Below are 24789 nucleotides of genomic sequence, written 5' to 3' on the forward strand. Positions count from 1 at the left end.
GACTGGAGTCGGTCCAGCGAATGGCCACCCGGATGGTCTCAGGACTCAAGGACCTCCCATACGAGGAACGGCTGGATAAGTTGCGGCTATACTCAATCGAGGAACGCAGAGAGAGGGGAGACATGATCGAGACGTTCAAATATCTCACGGGCCGCATCAAGGTGGAAGAAGATATCTTCTTTTTCAAAGGTCTCACGGCTACAAGAGGGCATCCGTGGAAAATCAGGGGAGGGAAGCTGCACGGTGACACCAGAAAATACTTTTTCACCGAGAGAGTGGTAGATCGCTGGAATGGTCTTCCACTTCAGGTGATTGAGGCCAGCAGCGTGCCCGATTTTAAGACAAAATGGGATCGTCACGTGGGTTCTCTTCACAGAGAAAGGTAGGGGTGGGTCATTAGGGTGGGCAGACTAGATGGGCCGTGGACCTTATCTGCCGTCTATTTCTATGTTTCTATGTTTCTATGGTAATTGACCATGCCATTAAAACCCCCCATTAAAAACCAATTATTTTAATTATTAATTTAGTCTGTATGTGGATATCCATCTGTCGGGTTACCAGATTTTACAACTGTAAAATCCAGACCCATGGCCCTGCCCCCAGTCCTGCCCAGTTCTACCCAAGCCCCGCCCCATTCTACCCAAGTCATGCCCCGTTCTTCCCCAGCCTTTATCTGTTCTCGTGCTCGGAGCCGTGTCGGGAGGGTATCTGTGCATGAGCAGGTGTGTCGCGATGACATCACACGCATGCGTGCATGCACATGATATCACCGTGTTGCATCCACACGTGCGCAGATGCCCTCTTTGCGCATGCGTGCGCAGAGCTGGAGGCTTTTCAAAACCCAGACAATGTGCCAGGTTTTGAAAAGCCATCCGAACCCCCAGACATGTCCTCTAAAAAGAGGATATGTCCGGGTAAATCTGGAGGTCTGGTATCCCTATCCATATGGCGCTTAGCAACACCTAAATCAAGGTGCCCTCTCAGGCCTAATGACACCAACCTGATAAGTAGGCGTAATTAGGGGTGGACAATAGGCGCGGTAGACTTAGGCATCGTTAGGTATCTGAGGTAGGCTAGGTAAAATGTTGTCTCAAATATTTGGACAGGATGCAGGACACTGTTGAAGGGAGTGTAGCCTAGTGGGGGATAAGTACCAAATATGGTGGACTTGACCCAAGATGCAACTATTCTGCATAGAAGATTAGCAGATTACCCAGCAGATGCTTCAGCTTTCATGTCCCTCTAAATTGGAACACTGAGCCTCCTGCTTTTGGCCTGCCCTGGAAGCCTTCATTCTGCAGTGACATCCTGTTCCTCCTTAGGTGGGATGCTGCAGAGGGGGGACTTCCGGGGTGGGCTGACAGCAGGGGGCTCACCTTGTTGCCACTGCCCGCTACCCAAGGATTTGGAGTTGCTGGGGGAGGAGGTAGGTGGGGGAGTTGAGAGCTGGATCCTGCTGGCGGCTGGGATGGGAAGGGAGGGAAGGACAGATACACAGGCTGGGGCATTGGGATGGGCAGGTGCTGCATGGACTGGGGGTTTGGGAAGGGAGGAAAGGGAGATGCTGCATGGATGGGGTGGTGTGAAGGGAGGGAGATTGATTGGACATAGGTGCATGGAATGGGAGGGAAAGAGAGATGGTGCACACAGGGAAAGGAAGAATGAGGGAGAATTGTTGGATATGATAGTGGTGGAGAGGAGGATGGGAGAAATATTGGATGTTGTTGTGGAGAGGGAAGGGTGGGGTGGGACAGATGAAAATGGATTCAAGAGGGAGGAATGTAGGAAATGGTGGTGGAGGGAAGGGAGGAAGAGATGCAGCATGATGTTGGAGGGTTGATAGAAGGAGAAATGTTGGGCATGGGGCTGTGGGGAGGGGCTAAAGATGTTGTATAGGAGCCAGGGGATGAGAGAGGGAAAAATATTGGAGTTGGCATTAGAGGGGTTGGGAGAGATGTGTCCTGGATCCTCTCTCTTTCTGTCTTTTCCCACTTCCTTTGCAGCAAGGGACAGAATGAGAGAGAGAGATGGTGAACAGTGAGAGAGAGAGGGGGAGATATGTTGCACATGGGGTTGGAGAAAAGAGAGGAAGAGTTGCAGAAGATAGGAACCGACTTTATAGAAAAATAAATCTTCAGACAACAAAGGTAAAAAACAAACAAACAATACTGTACTCCCCGATATTCGCAGGGGTTCCATTCCAGGAACCCCCGTGAATCTTGAAAAACCGCGAATACAGATTTTCATGGGGGAACCTGAAGTGAGCAGCGGGAGAGGGCAGCAGGAGAGCAACTGGAGCGCTGCGATTGCAGGAAATCACTCGCGGTATGCTCCGACCGCCTCTTTCCTGCGCTAAGTTGGGCTTATCCAATCAGGAGCTGTGTGTCAAAGGGAGTGGGAGTTCTGTGCTGTGATGGGCCTGGAAGCCATGTTGTTTCGGGTGGACACAGGAATGTTGTTCAATGTATTTATTGAGTTGTTTGCAGACTAGGGTTTCAGTCAGTTTGGATAGAATGGAATTCCTGCAATGGGTCTATAGTTGGATGGTGTAGAAACGTTTGTGTCTTGGATATTGGGGTCAAAGCTACGTGACCCATTTGAGACGGTAGGTGGCCTGAGTGTCGCCCCTACACTATGGAACGCTTTGCCATCCCACCTTCGTCAGGAACAACTTATTGATAAATTTAAGACTAATCTGAAAACCTTCTTATTTCAAGACGCATTTTATTGCTCGTGAATCTTCCATCACCAATTCACCCAACCGCTTTCAAGAAGCGAACTCATTCCCTTTTGTTCCTCCCCTTCCCCTCCCTTTCACGTTCAAGCCTCTCTCTCTCTCTCTCTTCTTTTACTCTCTTTTCACCACTAATAATGTAACTTCCCCCTCCTTCCCTTGTCAACCTCACTTTCATGTTTGTCATCGTCAAATGTCCTCAATGTCCACTTCCCCATTGCTTTTTTTTTAATTTTTATTAATTTTACTATCTAAAAGCATAATTTTACTTCTATTTTATCTTTTATTGTAAACCGGCTAGATACCTGTTGATGGTCGATATATTAAAAATCAATAAACTTGGAAACTTGGATTAAGAAGTGTTATTGGTCGGTCAATATGGTGAAATCAGTGAACTTAGCTGGGTTTAAAAAAGGTTTGGATAATTTCCTAAATGAGAAGTCCATAGGCCATTATAGACCAAACCGAGCACTGCGATCTGAGGGGGGGGGGGGCATGAGATTAGTAGCACGGACAAGCTGAGGATGTAAGATATGTGGCAATGAAACTGAAAATATTCTCGCATGTGGGCAGGCCTCTTTGGAACAAGCTTACTGGTCAACTGAGACTATCCCCATCTTTGACTAAGGTGCGGCAGCTGATTTAGCACGCGCTAAATGCCAACGTGCCCATAGAATATACAGGACGCGTTAGCATTTAACGCGTGCTAAATCAGCTACCGCACCTTAATAAAATGACCCCTATGTACTGATCATTACAGCTTTAAGAAGTTGCCGATAACTAAGCTGTTTGTAGATGCTTATTTTTAATCTACTTCTTTTGAATTTGCTCTGGCTCCTCTTATGTTTTTAGGTTGCATTTTTTTCCCCCTGTGGTTTTGAATGTGTAGAACTATTGATTTAGGATAATGTGTATCTGTCAACTGTATGATCCATGTTTATTATTATGCATGTTGTTACATGGAAATTGCTGAGACTCCAGGCAGTATATAAATTAAAAAAAAAAAAAAATTAAATAAATAATTCAGATGGCTTGGGGAAATCCACTGCTTATTCCTAGGATAAGCAGCTTGAATTCTGCTATGCTACTTCGGATCTAGCCAAGTATAGAACAATCGAGCCATTGTGACATCATTGATGAGGCTGGCTCTTAGGCATTGATGGAATGAGGCATTATGATGTCACAATCTCAGCTCTGGAATGTTGCTGCTCTCTGGGTTTCTGCCAAATACTTGGGTCATGGGTTGGAAACAGGATACTGGGCTTGGTGGACCTTCGATCTGTCCCAGTATGCCAGTTCTTATGTTCTTTCAGGTGATTTGGGGGCCAAAGTTTCACTTTTGATGCTGAAAGTGAGCTTTTATTGTGTACAGATTAGGAATGCATCAATGTTACAAAAAAAAAAAAAAATTGGTTTTTTGGAGCTTTTTGGTTTTAAAAATGTTGGCCTCTTTGAATTCAAGTCTTCTTTTTTTTTTTTTTCTTTCTTCAAGAAGCAGGCACAACCCTCGTTTTCTCAGCACAATATTTCAAGAAAACAACAACAAAAAGCCCAGGGTTGAGTCTGTTATTAGTCTGAATTGGCTACTCAAATGTGCCTTTTCAATTATTATTTTCCCTATGGCACCTGGCAATACCAAATCTTCTAGGAGCCATTTTTCACAAACTGACACTAGCTCACTGTCTTCCATGCGTTCCGGGATCCCTCGGGTTGTTTCAGATGCTCCTTTTTCCAGCATCTGCTTTTTTTTCCTCTCCCGCTTTGAACATTTATTTTTAGCTCCCTTTTCTTTTCCTGGCTTTGAGCACTATTCACAAGAGGAGATTCCTGCCTCCGTTTGTAACAACCTGCCCAAATGTGATGTAAATATCTGAATAAGTTTTTTATCATTGATATAGCTTTCATCTCTGCAGTTGGGTTTCCAGTGAAATCGTTCTCTGCTGGCGTCCTCTTCCACCTTCACCTTTTTGCACAAATTTCACTTTAAGAACATAAGAATTGCCACTGCTGGGTCAGACCAGTGGTCCATCGTGCCCAGCAGTCTGCTCCCGCAGCAGCTTTTAGGTCAAAGACTAGTGCCCTAACTGAGACTAGCCTTACCTGCGTACGCAGGGCAGGATTAGCCAATAGGCCAAGTAGGCACGTGCCTAGGGCCTGAAGTTGTCAGGGGGGGCCCGATGAAACAGAGGACTTGGGTTGTTTTGTTTTTTTCCCTTGGCAACTCGGGTCCCCTGGGAAAGATCGGCAGCGCTGGGACTCCCTCCCCGGGAGATCAACAACACTGCCCTCCCCCGGCATCTCCATCAACCAACCAGAATAAGTGATGTCGAAGGGGGTGGACCGGCAGATGTAGAGTTGTTGCAAGGTCCCGCGATGACTGCGTCTGCCGGCTCTGCTCAGGGAAGAGGTAAGTGACGTCGGAGGGGTTGGAACGGCAGACACAGTCATCGCAGGACCTTGCAGCAACTCTTTGCATCTGCCGATCCACCCTTCCGACATCACTTATTCAGGTTGGTTGATAGCGATGCCGGGGGAGGGCAGTGTTGTCGATCTCCCGGGAGAGGGGGCAGCACTGCCGATCTCTCCAGGTGTGCCCAGCGCTGCCGACCTTTCCCGGGGGGAGGGGGGGCAGCGCTGCCGATCTTTCCCGGGGGGCCCTCGTTGCCAAGGAAAAAAACACCAAGTCCTCTGTTTCTTCAGTGGGCCCTCTCTGACCTAGAAGGGTGGTGGAGGAAGAGAAAGGGGAAGATGCTGATGGAATTGGGGTACAGGGGAAGGAGAGAGATATAAGGGGAAGGATATTACATTACATTACATTACATTAATGACTTCTATTCCGCCTGTACCTTGCAGTTCTAAGCGGATTACAACAAAAAGATAACTGGACATTTCCAGGAATAGGAATACAATTAACGGCGTTGGGCCTAATACATCTAAACGATAGCTGGACGTTTTCAGGAAGAGGAATACAGTTAAAGGCGTTAGGTCTAAATCACATTTTGAAGGGAGGATCCTAAGAAGGGGAGAGAGGGGAGAAGAGTGGGGTTAGGAAATTAGGATAAATTTCTTGAATAGTATGGTTTTGATTTCTTTTCGAAAAGCTTTGAGGTCAGTTGAAGCTGTCAGTAGGTTGGTGATGGAGGGGTCCAATTTAGCTGCATGTGTTGCTAGTAGGTTGTCGTACATCTTTTTGCGCTTAGTTCCTTTATAAGGGGTGTAGGAGAAAGGGGACTGGGTTCTCCTTTGTCTGGAATAGAGGTTCCTATTTAGGCGGTTGTTTAAGTGAGAGGGTGCCGTTCCGTTTAATGTTTTGAATAATATGCAATATAGCTTAAATTGGATGCGGGCTTGTATTGGAAGCCAGTGTGAATCTAGGAAGGCGTTGGTGATGTGGTCAAATTTTCGAAGGGAATAGATCAGTCTGAGGGCAGTGTTCTGGACAGTCTGTAGTTGTTTTATTAGGTAGATGGGACAAGGAAGGTAGAGGATATTGCAATAGTCCAGTAGACTTAGGACTAGGGATTGAACTATGAGTCTGTATTGTTCTTTGCCGAAGAATTTTCTAATTTTGCGAAGGTTGCGCATGGTAAAGAATGCTTTTTGTGTGATTTTGTTGATTTGCACCTGAAGGGTGCAGCATCTATCTACTGTTACTCCAAGGAGTTTGAGAGTGGTCTGTATAGGATATTTGGTGGTTTTTATTTCTAGTTCAGTTATCGAAGGGGTTTTGTCTTTTTCAAGCAGTAGAAATTTAGTTTTGTCTGGATTGAGCTTCAGTTTGTGTTCTGTCATCCAGTTTTCCACTATTTCTAGGGTTTTTACCAGGTTATCTGTTGTAGTGGGGTCTTGTGAGTCAAAGGGAAGGAGTATGGTTATATCGTCTGCATAGCTGAATGAGGTTACTTCGAGTTTGTCTAATAGGGTACCAAGGGAGGCAATGAAGACATTGAAGAGCATGGGTGAGAGTGGTGAACCTTGAGGTACTCCGCAGGGATTGGTCCAGGTCCAGGATACTGGATGGAATTGGGTTGAAGGGAAAGAAAGAGGGCAGATGCTGATGGAATTTGGGTGCAGGGAAAGGGGGAAGGATACTGTATGGAATTGGGTTGGAGGGAAAGAAAGGGGGCTGATGCTTATGGAAGTGGGGGGAAGGGAGAGGAGAGAGTGAAATTCTAGACCATGGGGGTGTGGGTGTGGGAGAGGGAAGGGAAGGAGAGGAGAGAGATGCCAGACCATTGGAAGAGGGAATAGAAAAGATGGATTCCAGACCAATGGGAATGAAGGGAAAGATGGAAGGGGGAGGCATACAGTTTCTGGAAGTGTTACAGAAAGACAGAAGATGAAAGGAAGAGAGTGACAAGAAGATGAGGAGAGCTGAAACCAGACAAGACAAAAGGTAGAAAAATTTTTTATATTTGTTTTTTTGCTTTAGGGGACATGCATTGCTGTTTCTGTGGTGTTGCATTATATGCAGAGTCGAGCTTCTTGGTGGTTTTATTTAACCTTTGTCTACGTATTTCTATTTTATCCCCTCTTTTACAAAACTGTAGAGCATTTTTTAGTGCTGGCCGTGGCTAAAAACCATACTACAGTTTTGTAAAAGGGGAAGAGGTTAGTTTGTGATTACTTATTCCATACTAGGCAAAGGTGTTTTCTATGTTCTGTTTGTATGAAAGAGATGGCTTTTTGTTAGCGTTGACTAGCCTTGTTTGGTGAAATGCATCAGGCATGGTTCTTGGGAGCACCTTGAATTAACCTGATTTGAATCTCCTTATTTTCTGCCGATCTTCTTTTGTTTCATGTTGGGTTCTTTGGTGGACTGCTTGCCTTGTTGTTTTGTTGCAAATTAACATACATGGAGTGGAACGTACTAGAGGAGTTACAGATTTGGTTGTTTATACATACATATGGGTTACAGTTGGTTGATGTAGAGCAGGGGTGTCAAACCTGCGGCCTGAGGGCCACATGTGGCCTTGTAAAGTATTTTGTGCGGCTCCAATTGAGGGCAATGCAGTGTTTTCCTCTGCTGCCCCTGGGTGTTTACCGTCTTGTCGGCTCCCTCCTCTGTCTTGTCGCAGCGTTTGTGCGGTCCCCAGAAACATTTTTTGGGTCAATGCAGCCCAGGGAAGCCAAAAGGTTGGACACTCCTGATGTACAGTGAGACAGTTGAGAGGCGTAAACTTGGTTATTAATATAGACTTATATTTCGGATAGTACTACTGCTTTACAAATATTTGAACACTTTTATATATGCATGGAAAGGGTTCAGAGTTAAATTCCTGGGTAAGTAGGTGGGAAGGGAAGGAAGGGGGATTTGTTCAGAGATGTTTGGAGGTTGCACAGAAGAAAAACTGTGCACTGGTATGCTAATCTTTGTTTGTTTTGAATTTTTTAAAAAAAGAAATACAAGTGGAAATAAAGAAGTAAAGAAGAAAACAGATAAATGGGGGAGGGACATGGGCGGGGTGGGGGGCAGGGCAGGGCCAGGGGGTCCCAGTGTACTTGTGTATCTAGGGGCCCTGGAAGAATTAATCCTGCCCTGTGCGTACGTTCTGGTTCAGCAGGAACTTGTCTAGCCTTGTCTTGAATCCCTGGAGGGTGTTTTCCCCTATAACAGACTCTGGAAGAGCGTTCCAGTTTTCTACCACTCTCTGGGTGAAGAAGAACTTCCTTACGTTCGTACGGAATCTATAATAGCAACAGTCCATGCTACCAATCCAGGGCAAGCAGTGGCTGCCCCCATATTTGTCTCAATAGTAGGCTATGGACTTTTCTTCCACGAACTTGTCCAAACCTTTCTTAAAACCAACTACGCTCTCCGCTCTTACCACATCCTCTGGCAAACGCGTTCCAGAGCTTAACTATTCTCTGAGGGAAAAAAATATTTCCTCCTATTGGTTTTAAAAGTATTTCCCTGTAACTTCGAGTGTCCCCTAGTCTTTGTAATTTTTGATGGAGTGAAAATCGATCCACTTGTACCCGTTCTACTCCACTCAGGATTTTGTAGACTTCAGTCATATCTCCCCTCAACCATCTCTTTTCCAAGCTGAAGAGCCCTAACCTTTTTAGTCTTTCCTCATTCGAGAGGAGTTCCATCCCCTTTACCATCTTGGTCGCTCTTCTTTGAACCTTTTCTAGCGCCGCTATATCTTTCTTGAGATAGGGAGACCAGAATTGAACGCAATACTCCAGAAGAGGTCGCACCATGGAGCGACACAGGGGCATTATGACATTCTTAGTCTTGTTAACCATCCTTTTTTAAAATAATTCCTAGCATCCTGTTTGCTTTTTTGGCCGCTGCCGCACATTGGGCGGAATGTTTCATCATATTGTCTACAATGACACCCAGATCTTTTTCTTGGGCGCTAACCTCCAAGGTGGACCCTAGCATCCGGTAACTGTGATTCAGGTTATTCTTCCCCAATGTGCATTACTTTGCATTTGTCCACATTAAATTTTGTCTGCCACTCTCCATGTTCTTCCCCTAATCCTGAACTCTAGCTTCCTAATATTGATTTAGGGCTGGTCGTTTTGTTAAAAATGCAGTGGATAAATGAATGGATTAGATGGAGGATGGTACCCCTGCAGAGGGAAACAGAAAATCAGGGATTAGAACATGAAGAATGTAGGAATACCCCTCTTCTTTCTTTTAACATTTGGCTGCCAAAGTTGTGAGGGAGGGAGAAAGAAGATAGTATTCATTCATTCATTCAGTTTTCTATACCATTCTCCCAGTTTACATTAAATAGTTCAGGTGTTCAAGCATTTTCCCTGTCTGTCCCGGTGGGCTCACAATCTATTTAATCAGAGGAGAATCAGGAATAAGACCTGCATGAAAATGTAGGTGGAAAATGATGCAAGCATAAGACCTGCATATATTGTAGGCGAAGACCCCTGTGATACCCCAAATAGTTATATTTCCAAGCGAGACATTATGCATATGAATTAATTCTTCTAAGCTATCATTTTCCTCTCTGTCAGCAAAAGAGAGAGAGATTCACCTTTTCTCCAGAAACCAGCAGTCCTGACTGTATCATTATTGTTTTGGGACATGATATGATGTTCTCCTAAGAAGTTCTAGCGAAGAACAGTGTAACTCAGGAAGGTGGGGGGGGGGGGGGGGGAATCTGTTCTCCAGAGTTATCAGCCTTAGTATTGGAAATGCACTTGTCAGGGAAATATAGAAAGATCAGTTTTGGCACCAGGTGGCGTCACGTTTCAGTATGGCTCCATGATAAGTGTAGACCATCCATCCAATACAAATGACATATGTGACAACCAATGAGAAGTGAGTAACTAGGAGGTACCCTAGTCCAGTGTTCTTCAACCACCGGTCCATGGACCAGTGCCGGTCCACAGCGCCAGCAAGTACATCAGGCCCAAAACAGTGTTCTTCAACCGCCAGTCCACGGTGCGATCGATGCGGCGTTATCTTCAAGCCAGCTCTCTCTTCCTCACTGATTCAGTGCACAAAGCCACGGGCAGTGGCTTCTACGGGCGCCTGAACCGGAAGCCTTCTCTCTGACGTTGCAGCGTCAGAGGGAAGGCTTCCAGATGAGGTGTGGGACGTGCAAGGTGCAATTAGTACTATTATAGGGGTGGGGTTTGGGGAGGAGATTGGGTGGAGATGGGCGGGGTCTGGCCCACGACTTAGCCCAGTGTTCTTCAACCGCCGGTCCATAGACCGATGCCGGTCCACAGAATAATTCTTTTATTTCTGCCGGTCCATAGGTGTAAAAAGGTTGAAAACACTGCCCTAGTCTACTGATATAATGTATATAAGGGACATGCTGGATGGCATAAGTAAGTAGGAGGTAGGAGAGAAGAGAGAGGAGTCAGACCCAAAAGAACATCAGATTGCTATTTCGTATGTATGCTCTACTTTGCTATTTCATGTGAGTTGCCTTTTGCTTATTACTAATAAACCTATCTTATTGTAACTGTCGCTGTCATGAGGTCTTTAATTATGGGCTGATGATAAGATCTCGCAGCAATCTTATCAGGTATTGGGGACCATGTGATCTGTCCAAGGTCACAAGGAGAAGCGCATGTCAGAACCCACAACCTCAGGGTGTCAAGGCTGCAGTTCCCAACTCCTGCGTCACACTCTCAGACCTAGTACGGTCTAATAGGGCTGACATGGCAAACATTGTCTAATAGGGCTGGAAAAACATACCCCAGAATAGCGGTTATTAGCTCAGGGAGCTGCACTAAATGCTCCGCACTGCTCACGATGCTGATAGGAACTCTATGAGAATCTGGAGCAGTGCGGCGCATTCAGCGTGGCTCCCTGCGCAAATAACTGCTATCACAGTTTAGTATAAAGAGGGAGGGGAGGGGATAGTTAACAAAGCATGGTAAAACATGACAAACATGGTATGGTGAGAAACAGTATGGCGAGCTTAGTATTACAAAGCATAGGTAACATAGAATGACGTGACTTGGCAAAATTGGTAAGGCATGTCTATTTATGTCCGGTTGCAGATGGATGAGTGTTCCGGGGGCGGTCTGATATCCCTTGGCAAGACTACCATAAACACCAACACAGTGAAGAGCGACAGTGAAGAGTGACAAAAATGATAAAAGGTATGGAAAACCTTTCATACGCATACAGGTTAGAAAGGCTGGGGCTCTTCTCCCTGGAAAAGCGGAGACTCAAGAGTAGACATGATAGAGACTTTCAAGATCATGAAAGGCATAGAGAAGGTAGAGAGAGACAGATTCTTCAGCCTATTGGGAACCACAAGAACAAGGGGGCACTCGGAGAAATTGAAAGGGGACAGGTTTAGAACCAATGCTAGGAAGTTCTTTTTCACTCAGAGGTTGGTGGGCACCTGGAATGCACTTCCGGAGGTTGTGATAGGATAAAGTACACTACGGGGTTTCAAAGAAGGATTAAATAAATTCCTGAAGGATACGGGGATTGAGGGATACAGATAGAGGTTGAGATAGGTTATGAAAGGGTATAGATAGAAGGATAAAGGGGACTAAAGGGTTTTAGAGAAGGATCACCTTACAGGTCATGGACCTGATGGGCCGCCGCGGGAGCGGACTGCTGGGCGCGATGGACCTCTGGTCTGACCCAGCGGAGGCAACTTCTTATGTTCTTATGAATGTGAAGTATTGTAAAGGTGGGGGTGGCACAAGTCATATCTTGATGGTCAGTACTAGCCTATCCTAATTGTAACTTGGATTTTAGATGTAATTATTTGCCTTCTCCAAATCTGAGCTCAAGGCCAGTTACAATCAGGTTGTTGTTAGGAAGACAAACAAATTGCAGACAGACTAAATTCCTTCTTTGTGTCCTTCTTTGTGACACCGCAACAATACCAGAAGCAGTGGAAGTGTTTAAAGGAGTAATAGAAGACAGCCTCACCATAGTAGAAGTGGACTTGGACCAGATATACTACCAGATTGACAAACTTAAAAGTGACAAATCCCCTGGACCAGATGGAATTCACCCGAGAGTCTTAAAAGAATTGAAGGTTGAAATCGGAGAGTTATTGCAAAAATTTGCCAACCTGATAATTAGAACTGGACAGATACCGACAACTGGAAGATAGCGAATTTCACGCCAATTTTCAAAAAAGGATCGAGAGGAGAACCAGGCAACTACAGACCAGTGAGCCTTACTTCTGTCCCTGGAAAAATGGTTGAAGCACTGATTAAAGATAGCATAGTCCGGCACTTGGATACAAACGACCTGATGAAAGCCAGTCAACATGGCTTCAGGAAAGGGAAATCATGTTTAACAAATTTACTTCAATTTTTTGAGACCATGAACGAACAAATTGGTAGTGGAGAACTGGTGGACATAATATACTTAGATTTCCAGAAAGCATTCAACAAAGTTCCACACAAAAGACTTATCAGGAAACTACAAAGCCATGGAATAGAGGGGGATATACAAAGATGGATAGGCAAATGGCTGGAGAACAGAAAGCAGAGAGTGGGCATAAATGGGAAGTTCTCAGACTGGGAGAAAGTGACTAGCGGTGTACCCCAGGGCTCGGTACTTGGGCCCATCTTATTTAATATTTTCATCAGTGACATAGAAGAAGGAACATCCAGTGAGATCATCAAGTTTGCAGACGACACAAAGCTATGCCGGGCAATCGGATCGCAGAAGGATAGCGAGGAACTCCAGAGCGACTTGTGTAGGTAGAGAAATGGGCGGAGAAATGGCAAATGAAGTTTAATGTGGAGAAATGCAAAGTAATGCATTTAGGCAGAAAGAACAAGGAACACGAGTATAGAATGTCAGGAGCAATTCTGGGTAAGAGCGAACAAGAAAAGGACCTGGGTGTACTGATAGATAGGACCCTGAAACCGTCAGCACAATGTGCAGTGGCGGCGAAGAAAGCAAATAGAATGTTGGGCATGATAAAGAAGGGAATCACGAGTAGATCGGAGAGGGTCATAATGCCGCTTCATAGAGCACGGTCAGACCCCACTTGGAATACTGCATCCAACATTGGTCTCCCAACCTAAAGAAGGATATAAAACTGCTGGAGAGTTTTGCAGAGACGAGCAACAAAACTAGTAAAAGGTATGGAGAAACTGGAATACAAGGATCGACTTAAGAGACTGGGATTGTTCTCCCTTGAGAAAAGGAGACTGCGAGGGGATATGATCGAAACCTTCAAAATACTGAAAAGAATCGACAAAATAGAGCAGAAAAAACTATTTACATTGTCCAATTTGACACCGACAAGAGGACACGGAATGAAGCTAAGGGGGGACAAGTTCAGGACAAATATCAGGAAGTTCTGCTTCATGCAGAGAATGGTTGACACCTGGAATGCTTTCCCAGAGGAGGTTATTGCGGAATCGACCGTCCTAGGATTCAAAAGCAAACTAGATGCACATCCCCTTACGAGAGGCATAGAAGGATATGGGTGACTAAGAATTACGCCAGGTGTACACCTGGCAGGGCCTCCGCGTGTGCGGATCGCCGGACTTGATGGACCGAAGGTCTGATCCGGAGATGGTGCTTCTTATGTTCTTATGACATCAACTCGTGTTTGAGTACTAGTGACTTGATGAGTTACAGATATAAAAAGAAATGGGTTTGATGCTAGTCCGGAAAGGTCCTCCAGTGTTATCCCCAGGTACACATGTTTGCTTGTATTTTCCCATGCCTAAGGAAGCTTAAACTGTAAGTTATACCTGAGATAATGGAGAACGAAGTTACTTGATCAAGGAACATTCTCTTCCAGCCAGCTAGAATTATTGATTATTCACCTGAAAACCTCTCCAGTTCTGATCCGCTGCAAATGTTCCCTAAGGTAATCAGTTAAATTTAACTGATTACCTTGGTCCCTCTGCAATTACTTGATAAATTTTTTTTTTAAGCGATATAGCAAATAAAAAGAACTTGAAACTTACTAACCTCCATCTTCCTCTGAGCCCATTGATCATTTCTTGTGTGTTTTATTCAGTTTTATACCTGCCGTCGTGATTTATTCATAGGATGCTGTGGAAAAGCCATATAGAAGAGCCATAATTCCCTGAAATTCACCATGGTAGGAGTGGCTAAAGAAAGATCATTTTTTTTTTAAAACAAACTGACAAAAACTGTCCCCCTCTTTTACTAAGGTCGGCTAACCGATTAGCGCGTGCTAATTGGTTAGCGCAACCTTAGTAAAAGAGGGCCTAAGGCGCACTAGCTAATTTAATGCGCGCTAATTACCAACGCGCCCATAGAATATAATGGATGTGTTTAGCTTTTAGTGCACGCTAAATCGGCTAGCGCTCCTTAGTGAAATGACCCTTGTATCTCATTAAAACATTACAAATGTATGAGAACATGAAAAAAAAAAACCCCATGATCTTTCTTCAGAATGTTTATTTCTGCTTCTGAAGAATTGTCTAGAAAATGCTCCAGCCTTAACATTTTAATTTTCCCTGCAGCTAAACCCCCAAGTTTTTCTTCCACTGTGAAACACCATAAACTTTTCTTTAATGAGCAGATATTGTTTTCTCCTCCTAGCCCTGCATAAGACAATGAACTGCTAACCTGAACACACTGAAACTCTTATCTGCAAACAGCTAAAGGAGGCGTTTTAGCGATAGGGATTTTTTCATATTGGCTTTCCTTAGTCAATGAAATGGAGAGATACAATCCTTTACTGTTTGAACAGAAGATAAAGGCTCTGTGTTTTACAGAGAAAGCAAATTCTTTAGCTCCCTTCTTTGTCTGTAGGAGAATTTAAATGTAAATGGACTCTTTCCAAACTGATCCTTCTACGTGGAAGATCGCATCTGGAATGTTCTGAGAAGGTCAAAATCGGTGAATAATGACCCCAAAATATCTAGCTGGAAAATGCCAACTAGCAACAATGCAAAGTCATCAGGGATAGGCAGAGGCCGTTTTGTATCTTAGGTATTCTGGGATTATGTTCACAGCTTTGTTAATTGATAATATAAATAAATCAAACAAAACCCAAGGACTAACTCGATGCATTTTATGATGAACCTTCAAAGGTAAATCTTCTTCAGATGAGAACTAATCTTTCTGAAGGGTTACCTTTGAAAGTTCATCATACAATGCATCAAGTTAGTCCAATAAAAAAGATATCACCTTATTTCCTTGGTGTTTTTTTAATTTCTTTATATTACCTTGGAAATTGGACTAACATGGCAACCACACCTTGTCACTTTGTGAGGTGAAAAGTAAAAATCAAAGTGATAAAAACAGAGCTGCAAACTCCAAGAATATTATGACGTAGTTCCTGCTCTTAAAGTCTGCCCTGCTGACTTGAGGTTAGCATATCTATAAATGTATTCTGTCAAGACACTAGGGACAGAGCCTTACCCCCGTCTTTTACAAAGGTGCACTAAGCTTTTTAGCATGCGTAGGGAATTACAGGCCAGTAAGTCTGACTTTTGTGGTAAGCAAATTAATGGAAACACTTTTAAAACAGAGAATGGTCAAGTTTCTGGAATCCTGTGGATTACAGGACCAGAGGCAACATGGATTCACTAGAGGTAGATCTTGTCAGACAAATCTGATCAATTTCTTTGACTGGGTGACCAGAGAATTGGATAGAGGATGTGCGTTAGATGTGATGTATTTAGATTTTAGCAAAGCCTTTAAAGACGTCTAATACATAAACTGAGCGCCCTCGGGATGGGTCCCAAAGTGACGGGCTGAGTCAAGAACTGGTTGAGTGAAAGGCGACAGAGGGTAGTGAAGGTTTTTGATTGCGAGTCAGTTTTTGTTTATTTTGGTGCACATCCAGGGAAGGGTGGGAAGATGGAAGGATTTGGCTAATAGGCTAAGGTTATTGGGGAAATCTATGTTTCTGTGTTTTATTAAATTATCATTAGGTGGGTGGGTGGGAGAAATTGGTTGATTATGTATATTTGAAAGTTAAATGCGCTTATATTGACTTATTATATATGATATATTTATGTACTGCACTATTGAAGGTTGGAAAATCAATAAAGATTAAAAAAAAAAAAGATATGCCTCTGTGCAGATGATACCAAAATCTGCAATAGAGTAAACAGGATGGTGTGAAGAACATGAAGAAAGACCTAGTGAAGCTTGAGGAATGGTCTGAAATTTGGCAGCTAAAATTTAATGCTAAGAAATGCAAGATCATGCATTTGGGCTGCAAAAACCCCAGGGAAAGGTACAGTTTAGGGGGGGGGGGTTGATAAGCTTATATGCATGACGGAAGAGTGGGACTTGGGTGTGATTATATGTGATGATCTTAAATGGCCAAACAGGTTGAGAAGGTGACAGCGAAAGCTAGAAGGATGCTAGGTTGCATAGGGTAGTAGGGCCAGTAGGGAAAAGGAGGTATTGATGCCCCTATATAATACTTTGGTGAGACCTCATTTAAAATATTGTGTACAATTCTGGAGGATACACCTTCAAAAAGATATAAAAAGGATGGAGTCAGTCCAGAGGAAGGCTACTAAAATGGTGCGTGGTCTTCGTGATAAGGCGTATGGGGACAGACTTAAAGATCTCAATCTGTATACTTTTGAGGAAAGGCGGGCAAGGGGAGATATGATAGAGACGTTTAAATATCTATATAATGTAAATGTGCATGAGTCGAGTCTCTTTCATTTGAAAGGAAAAACTCTGCAATGAGAAGGCAAAAGATGAAGTTAAGAGGTGATAGGCTCCGGAGTAATCTGAGGAAATACTTTTTTACGGAAACGTGGTAGATGCATGGAACAGTCTCCCAGAAGAGATGGTGGAGACAGAGACTATGTCTGAATTGAAAAGGGCCTGGGATAGGCATGTGGGATCTCTCGGAGAGAGACAGAGATAATGGTTACTGCGGATGGGCAGACTGGATGGGCCATTTGGCCTTTATCTGCCATCGTGTTTCTATAAAATATTTAATCTACTACTACTACTTATCATTTCTATAGCAATGAAAGGTATATTCAGCACTGTACATTTAACATGTAATGGGTGGTTCCTGCTCAGAAGAGCTTATAATTTAATTAGGACATACAGACAGATAGGAGTTGGGGAGTTTTTCGTTAGTATAATAGCGGTAACCACACAGAAAAAGTGGTATATCAAGCCCCATCCGATTCCTGCACGGAACCACCTTTATAGAATTTCAGCTTAGCATGGATCTTGTGTCTATCTTTGGGCACATCACTTATGCCTGTTAAAATCTGGTATAAATGCTGGCATGGAAACTGGGTACATAAACTGCCCTATTTGATAACATCACAACTAATTTCTGAGAATGCCCCTGACCTGCCAATGGCCATGCCTCTTTCTGAGTTGCACACTATAAAATTTTATATGAACATTTAATAGAATAAGTCCCTTCTGTCGGCAATTGTTCTTATTAGTTGCACTTCTCAATGTAAAATACTGATCAGACAATCTGGAGAAAAATTACTGATGAGTAGTTCATTCATAAAAATTCAACCAATTGGTGGCTAGAGTCTATGATGATATCACAGCTAATTTAGAAGGAAGAGAGAAGACGTTGCCGCCATCTTAAGTAGAAAGCTAACTGTTAGGACAGCGGGACATGAGAACAAAAGGTGATATTTATTAGTAATAACGTTGCCTTAGCTCTGAAGGAGAGCTGAAGAATCTCATTCAGAGTGCATGAATTAAAATTTGTTTTATTTTGCAAGGGACAACCTTGAAAAAGCCTAAGGATGAAACGTGCCGGATAGAGTCTCTGACCAACAATCTTATAGATAAGTGAAAAAACTTTAAAGTATTTAGAGTTAAATTAAATATAATCAATAATAATAATAAAACCCTTAGCGTGCTTCCGTGCCTCTACATGTGCAGTACAATATAACCACCCATCAGGGAAGCACCTCAGCGTACGATAATATCAATGTCGACGTTGGGGAAGCAGGCTTAAATTGGTGGCGGTGGCTAGAGGAATAGGGAGAGAGAAAGAAAGAAAGGCAGAAAGACAGGGGGCAGGGAGAGAGACAGAAAGAAAGAAAGACATGTAGGGGGCAGGGAGAGAGACGGAAAAAAAGACAGACAGGGGGTGAGAGACAGAAAAAAGACAGACATCCAGAAAGAAAGAAAGGCCTCAGCGCTCCATTGTGGTAAAAGTCTACATATCTATTCTAGCACCTGTTAATGTAACAGGCTAAAAAACTAGTTATCTATAATAAAAAAAATGCTAAGTTCACATGCGCACTCTCGCCGCGTGTTCCCTGAGATCTGATCTGTCGGGATGTGGCCGGTAGGAGTGCGCATGCGCGCCAGACAAGCCTCCCTGCTCTCCACCTTGCGCTGCTGCAAGGATTCCGAGGAAGGCGGCGATGGTGAGGGGAGCCACCGTGGCAAATTCAAAATTAAAAATAAACTTCAACATCACACTCGCACCAGGCGTGGATCAAACCCTCCCCAACACTGCCGCCATCGTTGGTAAGTTTTTAAAGTCCTGAAAAGCCTTCGGCCGTGAAGTATGCAGGCGGCATACTTCACGGCCGATGGCTTTTCAAACCCCCCCAGCACCGCCCCCGCTGTACCTTTTCAAACCCTCCACCCCCTCAGCACTGCCACCATCGTTAGTAAGTTTTTTTTTTTTAAACCTGGTGGTCCAGCAGTTTCCCTACCTCACTAGAAGGCTCTCACGGCTGCCAAAGCTGGAGGGAGCTTTGTTGTTAAGTCCTGGCTTCTTTGGGCAGCAGCAGCAGCGTTAAATTCGCTGCTGTTGCCGGCTTCAGGCCTTCCTCTCTGGCGGGTCCTGCCTACTTCCTGTTTTCATGAAGACAGGACCCGCCAGAGAGGAAGGCCTGAAGCCGGCAACAGCAATTAATTGTGAATGCTGCTGCCCGATGAAGTTCAAGCAGGAAAGGGAGCAGAGGGGGAGAGAATGGTAGGGCATGGAGGTAAGGAGGAAGGTATGCCAGACCAAGGGAAAAGGAAGGAGTGCATGCCATATGGAACAGAGAGAGAGAGAGAGGGCGGACACTGGATGGAAAGAGGAAGACAGGGCAGTGAATTGAAGGGGCAAGACAGAGGGTGAACAGTAGATAAAAGGGGTAGAGAGAGGGAGACAGACACTGAATGGAAGTGTGGGGGAGAGGAGGGACAGCTTCTGAATGGAAGTCTGAGGGACAGGGGGAGCAGATGTTGGAAAGAAGTGGGGAGGAGAAAGAAAAAAGGCACATGTGAGGGAAGAGGATAGAGTTAGAAATAAAGATAGACAGACAGGGAGCCAGGGAGAAACACAGAGAGAAAGAATTACAGACAGCGTCCAAGGAGAGAGAGAGACAAATTAAAAAAAAAAAACCCAGACAGACAAACATCTACTCTAGCACCCGTTAATGTAACGGGCTAACACACACAGAAAAACAAACAAACACACATACAGCAGGCAAAGAGACAAACACCAAAACAAACACAGACAGAGAGACCACAGGGAAGTGTGTGTGTGTGGGGGGGGGGAGAAAAATGCTGCACAGGGTAGTGGGGTGGGAGGGAAATGCTACAGCAAAGGGAAATGGAGGGGGAGGGAATGCTAATGTAGCTACTGCACAGGGAAGTGGAGGGGGGAGAGAAATGCTGCTGCATAGGGGGCAGGGAGAGAGACAGATAGAAAGAAAGACAGATAGTGGGAGGGAGGGAGGGAGACAGAAAGAAAAGAAGAAAGAGACAGGGGCAGGGAGAGAGAGAGAGAAAGAAAAAGACAGCGGCAGAAAGAGACAGAAATAAATAAAGACAGACAAACATATATTCTAGCACCCGTTAATGTAATAGGCTTAAAGACTAGTACAAAAGAAAAAAAAAGTAAAAAAAAATGCAATGGATCAATGACAAATCTAGTACAATCTATCAAACATGGTGAATGACCAGTTTGAAGCACTTCCGAAGATCCAGCTGTATAGAAAAAGAATTATTAGATATAGTTTGTCATCAAGTCTAAATATAAAAGGTAAACTATAGATTGCATGGCTGTAATTGTAAGATACATTTTATAGAATAAGGCACAAGGCTCAAATATTGTCCAATATTTACTTAGGGCCCCTTTTATCAAGCTAAGCTAGATGTTTTTCACGCAAGCCGGCATGGTAATAGCTCTAATGCTCATAGAATTCCTATGAGCGTCAGAGCACTTACCGTGCCAGTCCATGCTACAAACCTCTAGTTTAGCTTGATAAAAGGGGGGGAGGGGGGATTTATTTTTGTATTTATGTTCCATACAATCTAGGTGGATAACAACAATACATACATAATTAAAACTAATTAACACCAATTATTGATTGTTAACTCACGTAGCTCTGGGATCCATGCCCAAATTTGGGTGACCTATAATATCAAAATCTTTTTGCTATGATATATTGTGTGTAAATATTTTCCATTAGGAAAAAAAGATGAAGGTTAAAATCTTTTTGTTTTCGGCTAACAGGTTGTGGCATTTCTTTTAGAAAGTTGCTTCCCATGGTTTCCATTAATTTAAATGCAAATTGCAAATTATTTCTTCAGAAATATGGTCCCAGCACACTGGCAAAATGAACAATGCAAGAAGTTCAGTCTTTTTTCTTTTGAGAGATATGACTAAACCTAAAATTAAACCAACTATGTGAAATATATTAATCATGTGAGATGTAGGTAAAAAAGTTATTTTGGATTATTTCAATAATAGGTTTGATCTTTGCCAATAAAACGAAAAAAAAAAATACGTTTTTTACTCTAATAAAATAGCTCTAGAAGACAATCATTATTATTAATGCTCTGTGAAATGAATTGTTCGTAGCGTTATTTTATCATTTTACTCAAGATGTCAATACATAATGAATTCAATTCAGCAACTTTCCAAACTTTGAAAACTTTCAAGTGAGATACTTATTCGCTGCCTTGAAGAAATACATTTAATCAGATCACTTTTTTCCCTTGGAAAAAAAAAAATGTGAATAGAATCTCTGTGCAGTGGGAAAACCCAAATTAAAGCCTTTCTTCTTTTTAGGTTAGCTGTCACATTTCAGCATGTGAGAGGCTATCGGCTCCGTTTATGTTATGCTTGAGGTTCATTCTCCTTTGCAGACATACAAAGAAAGCCATTTTAAATGGGCTTTCTTTGTGTACAGTCTCTTTTACCACATAGAAAAGGAGATTTGATAAATGTTCATAGCTGAACAAGGGGGGGGGGGGGTGCTGAAAAGTTCTCAGTCCAGCCAAGAAGAGGATGATGTGGATATGGTTCTATCAATTATCTGAAACAATGTCAAAACATAGAATTTTGTTTTTGCAAATTGATATGTAACGAAATAAGATAACACTCTTTTTTTCAGCGACAGTGGCAAAATAACGCTTAGAATTTAGGAAGTTGATTGGTTGGGCTGAGAACTTTTCAGCACCCCCTGGAATGTAATAAAAGTGAGCCAAGTATAGAACAATCAAGCCATTGTGTCATCACTGATGAGGTTGACTCTTATTGGTGGAATGAGGCATTATGACATCACAATCTCAGCTCTGGTTACCAGAGACTGAAACTCTTCACACTAGAAGGGGGTGCTGAAAAGCTCTCCGCCCAACCAAAAAGAGAATGACGTGGATATGATTCAATCAGTGATGAGGGGAGCCAGGCCATGAGCAGCGGCCTGGAAATGTTGTTCTTGCAGGCGAACATTGAAAGAGATGGGGGGGGAGAGAAGGGAGGGCATGAGCATGATGTGGGGGGAGGGGGGAAGAGAGGTGCTAACGCCCCCACCAAGATGGCGCCTGGGATGGTCCCCCCCCCCTTTTACTACTCCACTGCTCGTGAAGGAACTACTGGTGCCTAAGGGCTGAGAAGAGCAGCGGCAGTCCTCTAGAAAAAAATGACAACAAATAACCCGACAGGACGCTGGTTTGAAAGAGCAAGCAGCCTACAAAATTGGAGGATAGTGAATGTTAATAAGCCCTGAAGAAACGGTCCTTTGACCGTGAAACGTTGGCTAACATCTAAATATCACTTTTTCCCTCACAATTTGGAGCGATAGCTATTTCAGTCCTGCAGTAAGAGTTAAATGTGGTAATTTGCACATTCTCTCCGGAAGCTTTTTAGCCGATGATGTTGGTGGAGGAGGAGGTTTGAGCGTTTATGCTCTACCCTAAGAAAACCTGAGGCTTTTTCTTCCGTTGAGAATGGCTCCCTAAATTAAAAGTGGAGTAATTACTGAATATAACTACATCACTCCCTCTTACAAATATTTAAAATACAAGAATTTCACAGAAATATTTCACTCTAAAAGAAATGTTTCAGTAACATTTTGCTCTTTAAAAAAACTCCAAAAAGTAATGAAGTGTGGAAAAGCTTCCCAGTGGAGGCGGTGGAAATTAAAACTGCCTCTGACTTCAAGAAATTACTAATATATAATCTCTTATTGATGCAACGGTACTTAAAAGATGCCAAAAACCGGGCGAGCGCCACGCTCCACATGCACTAGATTGCCCTCAGACTGCAAAACTCCAAACAATAATAAATAATAATGGTGTTGAAGATGATCCTCAGTGTGACGACGCAAACATAAGGAGTGGTATACAATGTTCCAACCTTTGACTGGAGGTTCCAAGTAAAGACATTAGCCTTGCTTGAACCCGCACACCATCATAGGATCGTCTCGTGGGCTAGCAGTGTACATAAGTGCACTAAAGAAATATAATAATGTCACGCAGTACAAATGAGGGCAAACAGTGGCACACTGGCCGCAAATGATCCAAACAATATGGAGTTTGACATGCCCGTGCCTCCTCCGTGACGTAAAAACCAATTAACAAAAACACTTCGCTGGATATGTGTAGAACTGAAGCCGACCAGCGGTTCCCAACCCTGTTCTGGAGGACCACCAGGCCAGTCAGTTTTTCAGGATAGCCCTAATGAATATGCATAAGAGCGATCTCCATATAATGGAGGTGTCAGGCATGCAAATCTGCTCCATGCATATTCATTAGGGCCATCCTGAAACCCAACTGGCCTAGTGGTCCTCCAGAACAGAGTTGGGAACCACTGCTCTAGATGATTGAGGTAACTTGAAAAGTAAAAAAAAAAAATCCTCATAGCGGTTCGACCGAGCTGGTTTCAGGACTAGAAGAACAGCCCTTTCCCTCAGAAACCAACGCTGACCATGCAGTACATCAGGAAGCCGCTAGGTTTGAATGGTAACCCGGAATGAAACGGAGGCAAGTGGGAGGGCTTCATGAAAGCCTAAGACAAGCACATGAATATCTTAAAATGGAAAAGAAGGGATAGTAGATGGCATGGATGGACAGAATGGACATATGGTCCTTAACTTCCACCCGATTTTCAATGTTTCGATGTCTCTACAAAAGGGTTGGAACCCCGTCCATCTTGAATGATCTGTACACATTGCAAGTCCGTGGCTTTGTAAAAAAAGGGGGTGGGGTTTAGGGTATGCAATAAGTACACTTCTCCCTCCATATTCGCGGTTTCAGCAATCACGGTTTCGATTATTCGCAGTTTTTAGCTTGCTGGCTCCCTCCCCCCCCCCCCATGCGTTTACAGATAAAATTGCTGATTCCCGGCACTTTTTTCGCCGTGTTTTGCCTCTCCTTCAGGAACAGGCCAGGTCTCCCACCATGTTGCTCGTGGTTTCACCATATTCACGATGGTTTTTAATAGAAAACCGCAAATAACATATGAGGGAGAATTGTATAAGCACCCACATGTCTCTGTTCAAGGGGAAGGGCTGTGGCCCTCTAGCCGAGCTGCTACTTCTGCACCCAGAGGTTTCAAGATCAAATCCCAGCGCTGCTCCTTGTGACCCCGGATAAGTCGCTTAATCCTTCAGTGCCAACCATTTTGAATGCAAGTTTTGAAATGCCAAAGCCACAAAAAGGCAGCATACAAGTCCCCAACAAAAGTACCCTATAAAAGAGTAAATTTGTAAAGCTTTTTAGTTGGTATCATGGTTTGTTATAAAATACATACTAGCACATGGAACCCTTTGTGACTCCCTCAGAGCAGTTGTAAATATCAGTGCCTTCTTTTCATGGGGTTATTTTATAAATGCACATTTTGCCTATATGCAGTATTTCTCCCTTCACAGCCTAGACATTCTATTATAAAATTACCCTCCATAATGGAATAGCCTAGTGAATGTCTCTCAAACTGTGTGCCATGGCACAGTGGTGTGCCCCAAAGAGATTCCAGAATTGTACTTGATTTTTTTTTTAATTCCCTTCATAAGAAATAATAATAATAATCAACTTACATACTGCAGGGCCGTAAAGTTCTATGCGGTTTATAAAAAATTATAAAGATTACAATTAAGAGATGAAATTAGATAACCAAATAATTAAAAATCCTATATAATAAAACCCTAGCCGTGCATGCGCACTCCTACTTGCGTGTTCCATGTTCCCTGTTCTGTAGGTCCGTGGCCGCAGGAATGCACATGCGGAAGTCCCCAGCCCCCACCTACACTCGCAGGACTGGCCGCCAGCGCTGGACTCCCTGCTCTCCACAGGATCGGTAAGTCAGTTCTCCCGACGTCTTGCCACCCTCCCCCTTCCTGCGGTCCCGACTCAAAACCTACCGACTCCAGCAGCCTGCAGCACTCTGCACACGCTGCTTCGGGGCCTTCTACTG

The 24789-nt window shown here is 43.7% G+C and overlaps 1 long non-coding RNA gene across 1 annotated transcript in view; it reads left to right on the forward strand.

Annotated features, from left to right (window-relative positions):
• LOC117352655 overlaps positions 1-24789 on the forward strand; it is a 194737-nt gene that overhangs the window by 75674 nt on the left and 94274 nt on the right. Inside the window, exon 2 of the long non-coding RNA XR_004537750.1 lies at positions 11219-11320. This is a non-coding gene — a long non-coding RNA (uncharacterized LOC117352655). The remainder of the gene's footprint in view (positions 1-11218; positions 11321-24789) is intronic.

The sequence above is a fragment of the Geotrypetes seraphini genome, chromosome 1 (assembly GCF_902459505.1).
Source record: "Geotrypetes seraphini chromosome 1, aGeoSer1.1, whole genome shotgun sequence".
Lineage (NCBI taxonomy): Eukaryota > Metazoa > Chordata > Amphibia > Gymnophiona > Dermophiidae > Geotrypetes > Geotrypetes seraphini.